This window comes from Seriola aureovittata, chromosome 11 (assembly GCF_021018895.1).
Source record: "Seriola aureovittata isolate HTS-2021-v1 ecotype China chromosome 11, ASM2101889v1, whole genome shotgun sequence".
Classification (NCBI taxonomy): domain Eukaryota; kingdom Metazoa; phylum Chordata; class Actinopteri; order Carangiformes; family Carangidae; genus Seriola; species Seriola aureovittata.
The window spans coordinates 24021482-24034487 of record NC_079374.1 but is presented as its reverse complement, the minus strand read 5'-3'; the positions used below and the strand labels follow the sequence as shown (position 1 = coordinate 24034487).

The following is a 13006-nucleotide window of genomic DNA, read 5'->3' as shown; positions in this document are numbered from 1 at the left end:
TCTTAAACAAACCATACATGTGACTGTGCAAATGCATCTTAATGTGGTTGAGAGGAAGTTGTTGTGATGCTATTCTGGTCTCTGTCTTTCTTTCTCATTCTCACACACACACACAGACACACAGACACACACACACACACACACACACACAGCATGTAACCAAGCTGTAACAAGGGTGTTTTTGTCCCTCTGCGTGAGACAGAGGAGCGATTCTGCCTCTGTCCAAATGGAGTTAAAAGACTTGTTTCACACTTTCGTCTTCTTTAAAACTCCCACATGACGGGGTCAAAATGAGGTCACGTTTAAGTTCAAACTGGTGTTGGAGTTTTTTTTTAATGAGACAAGACACAGGGTCACAGTTGTGTTTACAGCTAAATACTGACATTCTGGAGGATCAAAATCAACCCAAATCTGCAGAGGTTTCATGCCTTCCTGGGTGTAAATGGATTATGTTTTGAAATAGGGGAGAGACACTGGTAACGCTGTATGCACTTGTGGCGAAATCATGACCGCAGAGAAGCCAGAGGCCCCCGTGGGACCTGACTCTATTGCTTTCTAGAGCGCAGCGCGAGACATTCCTCGGTCCAGCCACAGGCATGGACAGAGCGGTGCGGTGGTCACTCTGTGGCCAAAATGCTACCACCCAAAAAAAGGAAGCAATGCTACGCCCTTAGCGATAGCAGCGAGCCTATTGTTTTGCCTTCGAAGGCGCTGCACTTGTGTGGATGGTCAGCTTGTTTTATGACCATTGGAATGACATTCATTCGCTTTGTGGCAGAGAAAACGCTGATATGTATAGCTAAAGAAAAATGTATTGTCTTTGTTATGTATTGCATAATCCTGAACGGAAAAGTGCTATAACCAGGTAAATGCATATCGTAATCCTATGTTCAAGCATAAATGAATAATTACAGATAGAGTCATTCATTGTCTGCATGATCTCCTGCAGCGGCCGTTTAGCTTCGGTTCGACTGAGTGTCGCATCAAACTCCCATTACCCTGGGTAGGTGAAAATCCTCCATTCATAATATTACCTAAGTAAAAGTACAAACGTATTATCAACAGAATGTACTTGAAGTATCACAAGTAAAATTACTCTTTATGAAGTGTCTACCTGTTTAAATTAAAGCTAATTTGAACTCTTTATTGTAACAAGTGACAATACTAATGTTGCAATTCAGAGAATCTTTCATGATAAAAAAAGTGACAAAAGTGTCTGCAATTTAAAAATTGACTTTTTTGAAGAAGGATGCGTGCTGGATATTTCATGTCCTTGATTCCCCCTGTGTGTTTTTACTGCTCTCCCCGGTAGTCAAAGGTCAGAGGTGACTTGGCTACCCTCTATCAGTGCCCATAAAGTGTCTACCCCGCTCTGCGGCAGCTTGAAATAGGCCCTGCTAAAATAGCCTAGGTGTGAGTCTCGTCTCGCTCTGTCTCAGTGGAGGTGAGATTGTGTATGTGTGTATGTGTGTGCGTGCGTGCGTGCGTGCGTGTGTGTGTGTGTGCCCGGTCCAAGTTGCGTGCCTCATCTTGCCCACTGTCATCTGATGATGTTGCTTGGGTGAGATCACACACACACACACACACAGACATACATGCACATATACACAAAGACATGAGCAAATGCACATACACAAAAATGCACACAAATCACAGGCTCTTATTTAGCTACTTGAGACCTGGAGTAGTCGATAAGGCTTCAAACGTATCCTATAATAACCTTTTGTATCGAGACTTTATTCAGGCACCACAGTCACACTGATATACGCTGCATTTTAAATCAGCGCTGCTCCTAAATGACATTTAAAGACGCAGTTTAAAATGGTTCCCTCTCGCAGAAACAAGAGAGAAAGGGTTTCCAGGAAACTGGAGTGTTTCCACTGTCATTTGGCTTCACACTTGTTAGCGCTGAAAAGGCAGTTAGCTCCTCAGACAGAGCGGCTTTCAGGGCCGAGAGGTACAGCAGGAGACGACATGTATCTTCTTAAGTGTTAGAAATAAAAAAAAGTATTGTTGTTGTTGTTGGTTTGGAGTTTGTCAGGATTGCAGTTGGTTTTCTAAAGAAAGTGGAAGGCTACTTACATCAGTTCTTTGCTTATTGAGGCATTGCATAAAGCTGAAAATTATAGGGTCAATGTTTTGTTGGGATCGACATTGGGTAAGTGCTTTCTATGTGGTCGTTGGTTTGCAAAGATTGATGTCGACTTTCATTGTGTTCATTCTGTGAAAGCAGCTACAGCTGCTGTGGGTCCGTTTCGACACAGGAACGTTTGTTCTGCCTGCACCTTACATAAACAGGAAAAAGAAAACATTACAACAATTACACAATCCATGTAGCTACAAAGAAAGAACACTTAACATCTCTAATGATGATGCACCAGGTCTTCATGACCTGTTACTTTTTGGCGGACGATCTCAGCACCACATGTTTCTCATTAATCTCTTCACATTTTTTCTCATCTTTCTATTTTTCTAGAATTGCAATCATTGGTCTTCTTCCACAGTTCAAGAATCTGCCCAGAGCTGCAGTTAGATCGAAAATAGCACCACGTTAGAAAAAGCAGCAAAAGGTTGGGTTGCCTGGTTCTTTCAGGTACCTGTTAAAAGATGAAAAACCATCCAGTAAGTCCGGTGTGAGTAACATACGCAGCTAATCCGAATGCTCATCAGATGCAAAAAGACAGCACAATGGATTCTTACAGCTCAGCAGGAACATTTGTGTTCTGTATGGGAGGGACCAGAGAGGAAGCTGCAACTGTTGCGATGAGTGGTGAACACACCATATAAATATAAGTTATATATCTACACAAATGTTTTGTTTTGTCACTAAGTATTGCTATGCCGTTGTTAGATAGATCAGTATGTCTCTTGGGTTATTTAGCAGTATGTAATGATTTGGCACCGTGAACGCCAATGGGAATGCTAGCCAGCTAGCTAACAGTGGTGATCGCCATTTCTGTTAAATGTACAACAGCTGTGTTTGATTTGAGATGATACTACAATGTTGACATTCACGCACTACACGAGTAAGTAGATAGTGTGCACAGTGTCGGAGGAGTACTAAAGGAAGTATCCGTGTAATACAAGAGGACTACAGTAAATCCTACTTTTATGAAGGTTATAATGTTCCGTTTGTGTTGAAGCTGTTTTAGAGAGTTGTTGATTCAACTGTGTGATCATTTTTGGAGGAATTAGTTGGTGGTGCTGTTGAACTGTAGCGACTGTTGCATTATACAGAGAGGTGTTTCTCTAATTTATCCTAACTTCATTAATATAAGTGGGGTTTACCAAAGTAATACTAATACCTGTCCTCACTAAAACAATTTAAATAGAAACTGAACATTATAACCTTCCTTTAGTGGGGTGTACCTAATAATAAACTGCCAAGACTGGGCACTAACCTTGTGTTGATTGGCATCAGCTTCCTCATTCATGCTTCACAATCACTGGCTCGTTCTTCAGCTGTTTGGCTATGGGCTGATAAGTAATACTCAGTCATATTCATTCAGATTTACAGCACAGTCATTCTTTGAGCAGAGCCTTTCCCATCAAATCTAACTGTTTGATCATTTGCTATAAATGTTATAAATTCCTTAACATAAGAGTGTCTGTCTGAAATAGATTTTTTTTAACAAGCTGACCCTGTCAGTCACTTGACACATGCACCTGTCTAATCAAACAACGCTGCTACATGCAAAGCTATGGCTTGAGGTTAGAAACCAACAACACACTGAAGGAAACACTGTGTGAGGAGCAGATGTGTTGGAGAACCTGAAAGCTCCAGCTCTGTGGAGACAGTGACGAGAGGATCCTACCTTTGACATTGGACATTGACAGTCATTTGAGTGATGGATGCTTGTGTTTTTGATTATTACTCAGGATTTGGCTGTGGAGGAACAAAAACAAATTTAGCACCTAAACTGATGTACAGTCAGCATTGTGGCATTTCCAAATCTTTCCCATTTCAGCTCAGGTTCTGCACAGTGATTGTTAATTTGGTCCAAACTAAATTTAATACTACTTTACTGTTTCTTTCTCTCTCTTTCGAGGAGTCGGAGGAGTTAAAGGCAGACTCCTCCACTCGACTGTGAAGCTCTTTTGTGCGCACATTCACAGGAGGAGGAGTGACAGAGAATGTCAGTGTGGGTTTGTGCATGCTGCTGTACAGACAGACAGTCTCTAAGAGTTACATGGTGAGTTTGCATCCAGCGTTTCTTCAACTTCCCGGCGAAGTGAGGCAGCTGACGCCTTTTCTTCAAGCTTCGATAGCTGTTGAAGAGTTTCTGCCCTTGAGCCTGAGTCCGGTTTGTCCTCTGCTCTTTAGACCGCCGGGGAGAAAAGTTTGGTACAAATTTAACAGCTTTGACGTCTTTGATAACATGTGAGTAACATGCTCAGTTCTGCAGATGTGTTTCTGCAACAAGAAACTTTATGTGGAAATGTGCTCAATAAATTATTGACACCAGGTTGTCTATTATCCAAAACACTTGGCCACATTGTGTTTTATTTGTTAATATTTTTTTACTGCTTCAACCAAGCTCACAAGACAAGTTTAATCTTTTACAAATTCCTTTATCCAATAGTGATAAAACATAGAAGTATGTTGCAGGCACATGTGTCAAGTCTGTTTTTTAGTGGCTTGAAGGATCGTTTAGGTTTGGTGCAACTTAAACTTATAGCAACTTATAGTAAAAAGAAGCCTAAAGATGCAGAAAGCACAAGCAGGTAGACGACCATGTAGGTGTTAAACAGCTTCATTTATTTAGAATTCAAACTGCAAGATGATAAACCAAACTGTCCAGTGTATATACTGTACTGACTTCCTGGTTCACCTGTTGCCAACCTTGTTGCAGCAGTGTAGAAATATTCCTGATCTCATATATATTTGACAGCAAAACTGACCAAAACTACAAAAATAAGACTGAAGTTGTAATAAATCAAAATGACAAAGTTCCAGGGACTGTGGAAACTTCCAGAAAGAAAATGAGTCAAGTGTCCTTGATTTCTCTATGTAAGTTTATTTTCTGAAGCCATTAAGTTACTGTTTATCCAAGGTCGCATTTCCCAAGTGTCAAGTGTGTATTTGTGTCTGTTTTGCACTTTTTTCCAGGAGGTTAATACTTCCTCTTTGTTCCCATACACATTAGTCACAGTGTTGTCGTCCCCACAGTCTGAACATATCCAACAGAAGGGACCATGTATTGATCATGTCCTGTTGGGTAGACTATTTGTTGCTGCATTCTTTGGGGTAGTTGAAATTTAAGTGTGTATTTGTGTTGCTTGGTGAGCTACAGTCAAGAGTGAGGTTTTTTTGGGGGGGAGTGGGGAGGGGGGGGGGTGTTACATAATCTTGGTGGAGATAGATGTTGATGCAACACAATGATATCACTGCTGAGACTGCGTTCAAGCCCCAACAGATGATTTGGATTCAAATGGTTGCGTTGGCCAACAAGTAGTTCAAGGTCCAGGTGAGCAGTAAATCAGCACAGACACCAGTGAAATATGGCCATTACTAATTCTAAATGAATGCACTGTTCAATAGATCTCCATTACGTATTTGATGGCAACTAAATCTGCTAATGCCAGAGAACTGAACTACAAATTACAATTTCATCTGTTTCTTCGGCTGCTCTGAGCTCACACACGTATCTAAAGAACTTTTCTTGATTGATCCCCAGCAACAAGGATGTCAGTGGTCAGCTGTGGGGTAGCAACTGTGATCTGGAGTCAGCATCTTGCTTGTGGGCCCTTCAGCAGGATGGGTACTTGTTGACATTGGGGCATGAGTGTTCATTGGTTTGGATTCTCAATCACTCCACTTTGCAGATGTTGTGATTGTAGCCAAACTGTTCCAGTTGAGTTATTCCATGATTAAAGGTCCCATATTTTACACTTTACCAGTGTTTTATTTTGAAGTGTTGATCCATTAGAAGATATATTTTGTGATTTTAAGAACTAAAAACCAGAAAATCTTCATCTTTCAGTTAAACACAACAGAAACCAAATTCTACAAGGTTGGATGGTGGGTCCAGGTGGGCGGGGCTTGGGGCATGGCTGAGAGAGGTGACTGTTTTGTTGTGACATCACACAATTCCAGAAGTCCTGAAAGCTGGTTTTAAGGCTCAGTTTCTGAATACAGGCTGTGTGCATTTCTCTGTGGACTGAGGCTTTGATACTTTCACAGTATTAATATAGAACTTAGACCTGCTTTATAATCAAACAACACATGGACATCTACCTTTATAGAACATGGGACCTTTAAATGACAATGAGATTAACTCGTTCATGTCAGTGTTGATTGTAAACATCAGCCTCTGGACAGCAGCTGTCCACCACTGGTGATATCAGCTAGCCCGAACTCTGACGGCCATACCCCTGATGCTGTAAGCCAGCATTCGGTGTGATCCCATCGAAACAGTCATTGTGAGGCCGTGGCATTTCACCAAGAAGATGCAGAGGTGAAACGTCTGGCCCTTTGTGTTGGCAACAGGCTTCCACGCTATCAATCCCTCGGTCTGGTCTGAGGCTTTGGGAGGATTAGGCTGCTTTGACTCTAAACTTTGCCCAGCTCAGATTGCGTAACAGCCAAGACACAAAAAATAAAGACCTTCTAGTAAAGACTGCATTGGACACAGAGAGAACAGGCGCTTTGTGTTTTGCGGAGTGTCCCCGTTTGGACTCTGGCTCCGGGGGCACAGGGACAGGGGTTTCTGCAGGGCAACAGTTAGTGACTTTGGGGCAAGTTTAAATATGCGTGTGCTACACTGACTATGATGGCAAGTTCTCAGAGAGAGGGTATTTAGCTTCAATATAATAGAACGTAACAGGTTCTAACCTTTTTGTGTACAAAGCATTGAAAGCTGAAGTTTATTCAATGGAACAAATTAATGGTACATTTGTATTTTTGTACAATAGCGTGAGTATCGTAGGGGTTTCCGCAAGACACTGCTAATCCTGTGAGAGACAGAGTGCTAGTTATCTGATGTCTATAATGTGTGGGAATGAATGAGTGGTCTGTTACCTCCTTATGGATACAGCCTTACTCCAGCTGTTAGACAGACACTCTCTCTCTCTTTCCCTCTGTCTCTTTCTGCAGCCATCTTTACACAGCTGATCTGGTGAAAAATGCCACATCAGAGCCAGGAAATAATTAATCATGATCCCTTTCCACAAACTCTTCTCACAAGCATCCTCTCTTTATCTTTATCTGTCTTTTACCCAGCATTTACACTGGGGAGGACCTGCAGAAAGCACTTTATCTCGTTCAACAGTAAACTTTTTTCGTGGATGATTTGATATTAAACTACGACATTTTTACATTTAGTAAATTCAACATGATTCAGTTTGTAGAACTGTCTTTCCTTGATGAACAGGTGTTTTGCAGTTGACCGCCACTGTTTCCTGCTGAAAGTCGAACATCCATATTCACCTTTCTGACAGGTGATAAAATACTTGTTGTGCTTACTTGGTTGATGGACAATGGCTTGGCACAAGCACTTGTCCAGCTTTATACCAATCCTCCTAATCCCTTTATCTGTCAGTGTTTGGTGATTTTTCATATCAGTGTTCTTTGAGCAGTTTGGTTTGAGAAAACCAGTAGAGACAAAGACCAAGTGTTGCACTTTTTTTTATAAGGAACAACAGTCTTGTTTCGGGTGTGTTATTGGCCTGGGACATCCTTCTACATGGGTTACTTAGCTTTCTGAATGGGCCTCTCTTGAGCCAAGGGGTGGATGGACACACAGGGTGAAATTTAAAGAAAGAAAGGGAAGAAAGTGAATAGAAAAAGGGACTACACTTTCATTTTGGGTCTACTGGGAGCGCTGGCCTCTCCTTCCTTGTTATTGTCTCTTTTTAAAGCGAGTCCTATTCATGCACCGGCCTTTCCTGGTCTTTGTCAGTGTTATTCTATCCATCATACTGCCAGTAACATCGTGGAACAAGGATACTGGCTAAATCCATCTTGTTCAAATTCTCCAGTCAGGATTCCTCTAGGTCACATGGTGGTACAAGGTCAAACCTCTGCCCAGATTCAGTCCCCAATAGCGGCATCTCCGATTCAATTATGTGCACCTACTAACCAAAGTCAAGAAAGGAGGTATCCGGTGAGGCCTCAGGTGTCACTGCACGAGTGACTCCCACTGGTCGTTCAGGGTATGTGCATGGATGCGGATGGGAGGGCGATAACCGCTGTGAACGGTATGTTATTTTTAGGTTCTTGTTGACAGGTGCAAAGACGTGAGTGGTGACTCCATTCATAGGCCAAGAGAGGGATTTATTCGGCAGTGAGATGAAGCAAAGCACAAAGGAATATGTTGATCCAAACTGGGAAGAAAATAGTGGAAAAAAATACTTTAAATACAAGCACTTGAACAGGTTTGTGAAGCTTTGGACCACTACTGCGTCATTCATCAAATTCTTGTACTTTAAAACGCTACACAAACACTACACCACCTAAAAAAGGCAGAGGAATACCACCTCATCAAGTTAGGACATGGAGTGCTTTCTTGGTGCTCTGCTCTCTCTCTCTCTCTCTCTCTCTCTCTTTCCGTCTTGTGTCTATCTCACATTTTCAAAGTGGGGATCGGTCATTTGGGACACTGGAAAATTCTACATCCCACAGAACATGTCTGTCGCCTGAAGTTGCCCAAAGAGTTCTAGACAGTTAAAGCCACTGTAAAGAATCACATTGATACAGCTCTAATACCAGGAAGTATCCAGTCAGGAGCAAGACCAGCTTGTGTCTGAAGCATTTACCAGGATGTTGATTATAACAGGAGCTGACAAGAGTTGCTTTGAGGAGGATCTGCATAAACTATCAAGACTTCAGGCACAATGATGCGGTTGTGTTTTTATAGTCTCTCCAGACCGAGGCGAGCGAGAGTGAGCCCATCAAAGCTTCTCCTCACCTCCAGGATGAGATAGCTACGGCCAGCTCATCAGACGCTCTCCTCATTTGGCCCTCAAGATTTTTCCCTTCGCAGCCCTGTTGCTAACGACCGCTGATGACTTTTCCTGAGACACAACCTCATCCAGAGTGAAACATGATGCTCTGCATGGATGAGCTATCTGGCTGATTTATAGTGCATGGTGTGTGGGTTGGTTATTTCCATGCGTTTGTGATTGTTGTCAGTGGTATTTGTGCTAAATATAGTCACTACCTCTGACCAGCGCTGGCTGCAGGTCACTGCTGGCAGGTTACACTTTATGTTGCTGTGAGCATATGAGTATCTAGGCCTGTATACACTCAGATATGAGACATATTAATGCTTTTGTGGACTACAAATAATACATCTAGCCATGCAGTTAGTCACAAATTTGAAAAGTTGCTTGACCAACAGTGATAAGACTCCACTTTGACTGTGTATTAATGACTCGAGACTCAACCACAAATCGTCTATCATGGGGAGGGGCTATGACCAAAAATACTAAAATTTGCATTGCAGGAGGAAAGAGACATAGCACAATGCAGGTTCCACATAGAGATGTATAGTAAAAGTAATAAGTAGAATGGCACTCAGTGTAGATCATACCTCTGTCAAGGCCAAACAATCCTACACATTAAGGAAAGTGATAAAAAAAAAAAAATCCTGGCTCCGCCCCTTTAACCAGAACGCCACCAAAATGTAATGAGTTTTCCCCTGGCCCCTCCCCCATCCCTCCACCAAGGTTGGTTCAAATCAGTTTAGTACTTTTGGCTGACAAAGAAACAGACACAGGTGACAATATAACGTGCTTGGTGGAGGTAATAATAATAATAACACTAATAATAATTATAATTGTAGCAGTGGGCAGCTGCAGTCCCAGATCCAGACTCTACGTTGCCACAAAATGTCAAATATCAGTAAGATTTATGAGCTGTAAGCAGCTGCAACAGTTTTCCTTAATGTTGAAAGTAAAACTAAGGGACTTGCTTGAAACTTGAAGGTTAAGACTTGAGGCTTTCTTATGACTTACTCCCACCTCTGCCGTTAGGTTAGCGGTGACCAGTTCATGAAGGTCAACAGAACATCCCATATTGATCAGTATCCCACTCCTGCCTCCATTACCTTGTGCTTTGTTTCCTCAGTCATAGCAAGTTTGCACTCTCACATCGATTCACAGCGATCTTTGATGCATTTTTAATGAGCTGCGAGGCAAGTGTTCATAAAGCTAGGACAGGTTTCTGTGCTTACTTTTGACTAAGCTTTTTGTTGCTATGGATGTTGGCAACTGTCCTGTCCTGTACTTAAATATACTGTATTTCCTGTTGTGCTTCTCCACTAATGTGCTGAGAGGACCCATCCAAATTCATACTTGAAGATCTGGCACTTGCATCATTAGCATTTAGCTGCGTTTATATTGTATATAGATTGTGATTCAATAGAAATAGGTCTTCACCATCAGTAAGCCACTACTGCTGCTGCTGCTTTATTTTATCAGACCTGCTTCATTAGCTCTGTTGACTCTTAATTCATCACTCTCCTGTGATCTAAACGAGTCAAATTAATCCAGCTCAGACGATGTAATAGCCTTTAGAGTAGATCATTTACGAGGCCACAGTGTTACTTTAATCACTGTCCTTGAGCCCTCACATGCAGTAAAGGCATGCTTTGTTGCAGGATCAATAGTTCAGCCATTAGCTTTTACCAAATATGGCACCAGGCTGTATTTACATACTGTTACAGCTACTGAAGCTCTTTCATTCTCTTGGGATTCTTGAATGTAAATACACTTAAAGTTTTATTCTCGTCCAGCTATTAGTGGTCGAAGCAGTCGAGGCCCGAGGGGACGTTCTCAGAAAATGTTTCGTCATTGCTTTTCAGTAATGTCACACTTGTGGCCAGTAGACATGGACCCCCAACTGGTTTGGAATTCCCATACACTCTCTCTCTTTCTCTCTCTCTCTCGCTCTCTCACACACACACACACACACACACACACAAGCAAGATAGCGGCACATGGTGTGCTTGTCCATGTAGGCTAGAAGGGGAAACATGCTATTTCCGCTGTGCAGGGGGATCTATTGCCACAGGGGGTCAGAGGTCAGAGTTCAGAGATTAAGAAGTCACACAGTTGCGCCATCTGGCCTGTAGAACCTCAAAATATCTGGCAGCACCTTCCGTCTACAACACTTTTTATTTTCTAAAGTTTAGTTTTAATCCACATCCAAATCTGATATATATATATATAAATATATATTTATCTGTGACCGTCTAAACTTGCTTGATTCTGATTTTTTTTGCCCGTCTCTCATGAGGAGGATGTAGCGCCAAAACCAGTTGCTCATTCCAGACTGGTCAGACATGGTCCACTCTCCCCTGCTGTTGTATAATTAGTAAAGGCTGCAGGGTCAGTGCCCGCAGACATTCTCCTCTGACTAATGTGCTTGGGATCACAGAGCAAGTATTTACCTCCTGGGGAGCATGTAAAAACACACCAACACGGACACAAACGGTGTAAGATATCACACATACACACACCCCTGTCTTCATCACATGAAGGAACACCGGCGAGGGAGTTATTTGTAGAGGGGTTACGTGGTGGCGGTGCTTTCAGCCGGATGAAAACTGCAGCAGCCACAGCACCACCACCACACAGGAGCAGCCGCAACATAAATAGTCTAGCTTGCCATAAAAAAAAAAAAAAAGTCTCGCCTAAGTTTAAAGAGGCGGATTAGATTTCCTGTAGTACGAAGGGGGATGCTATGTCAGTCGCGTCATCTTATAAAGTGAAGACATGAGCTAGTTATCATCATCGTCATCATCGCTGAAGGAATAGAGTCAGGGGAAGAAGAAGGAGATTAAAGAGAGGAGACGAGAGCTGCCGTGAAAATCTGCGAGTCAAATGAGGGAAAACAGTGTCACAATCATCATCAATCACATCACATATTTATTGTTATCAGCTGGAATGACGAATGTGGTTATCGTCTATTGTTTTGCACGCTAATGGTGTACAGATGACACAACAGACTCCCATCCTTCCATTCCACCGCACAACTAAAATCTTCTTCTGTACATCTGCTTTTGTTCAATCACTTTTTTTCTACTAAGTGCTAAAAATACTCTATACGAACCAGGATCAGGATTCGGTGTATTCATCCGTCTATTTTTTTACCCGGTGAGCTTCTCTTCTCTGTTTTCTCCATCTGCCTGCAGCAGGGTGGAGTTTGCTCCCTGCTTGCTAGCTTGGAGAGAGCTCATTAAATGACTGTTGTTGGACGAAGCAGCTCTTTCCATTACATGAGTGTTTGACACCAGCGGGCTGAAGGAGCTATCTGTATGTTTGCTTGGAAAGGGCGAATGTTAGTGTATGCACATTTATGTGTTTTTCAGCGTGTGTTTGTCTCAGTTACTTTAGAAACAGTTATTGGAAATTATTGGTCTCTTGAGGAAAGCAAAAGAGAGTCTGAAGTCAGAAACTGGGCTTGTAGAAAGTGCACATCAAGGAAGTGGGTGTGTGCAATAGAGCCTAACCTAATGGGACTGATGTCATTCTATCAAACTCCACACTCTCGATTTCAGTGGCTCCTTACCCTCCCACCTCCCTCACACACCGTCAAACAGGCTGTTGTGATAGACCTCCCACACACGTACACACAGCAAGGGCAGCCTTTAGACTAGTGGGAGACACTGAGCAGCAGCAGCAGCAGCAGCAGCAGCAGCTCTCCTGATCCGGCCAGACAGCGAGCTATTCAGGAGAGAGGGAGGAGGAGGAGGAGGAGAAGGAACAGTAGCCAAAACCAACTCCTCCAACAACTCCTGCCGTAATCCCTCATGTCCCACCCCGGGGGCTCCTCTGCAGGGCTTTTCCCAGCTTAGTTTGAGGCTGTGCCGTCGTCCACTGCTCACACAGGTAGGGGAACCTCCTCCCGTGGAGGTGTTTCTGCCGTTTCTCCTTTTGACGAGGCTTTGACTTGCTTTGAGGTGACTTGTTGAAGTGTTGTAGTTCAGGCACTCAGGATGTGAAGTCAGCTGAGCTTGTGTGGCTGATCATCTTAATTGCGTGAGTCACATTTGGCTTCAGT

General features: G+C 42.7%; 1 protein-coding gene across 12 annotated transcripts in view; it reads left to right on the top strand.

Annotated features, from left to right (window-relative positions):
- The window catches only part of tns1b (tensin 1b), a 169781-nt gene that overhangs the window by 133406 nt on the left and 23369 nt on the right, over nucleotides 1-13006 (top strand). The window lies entirely within an intron of this gene.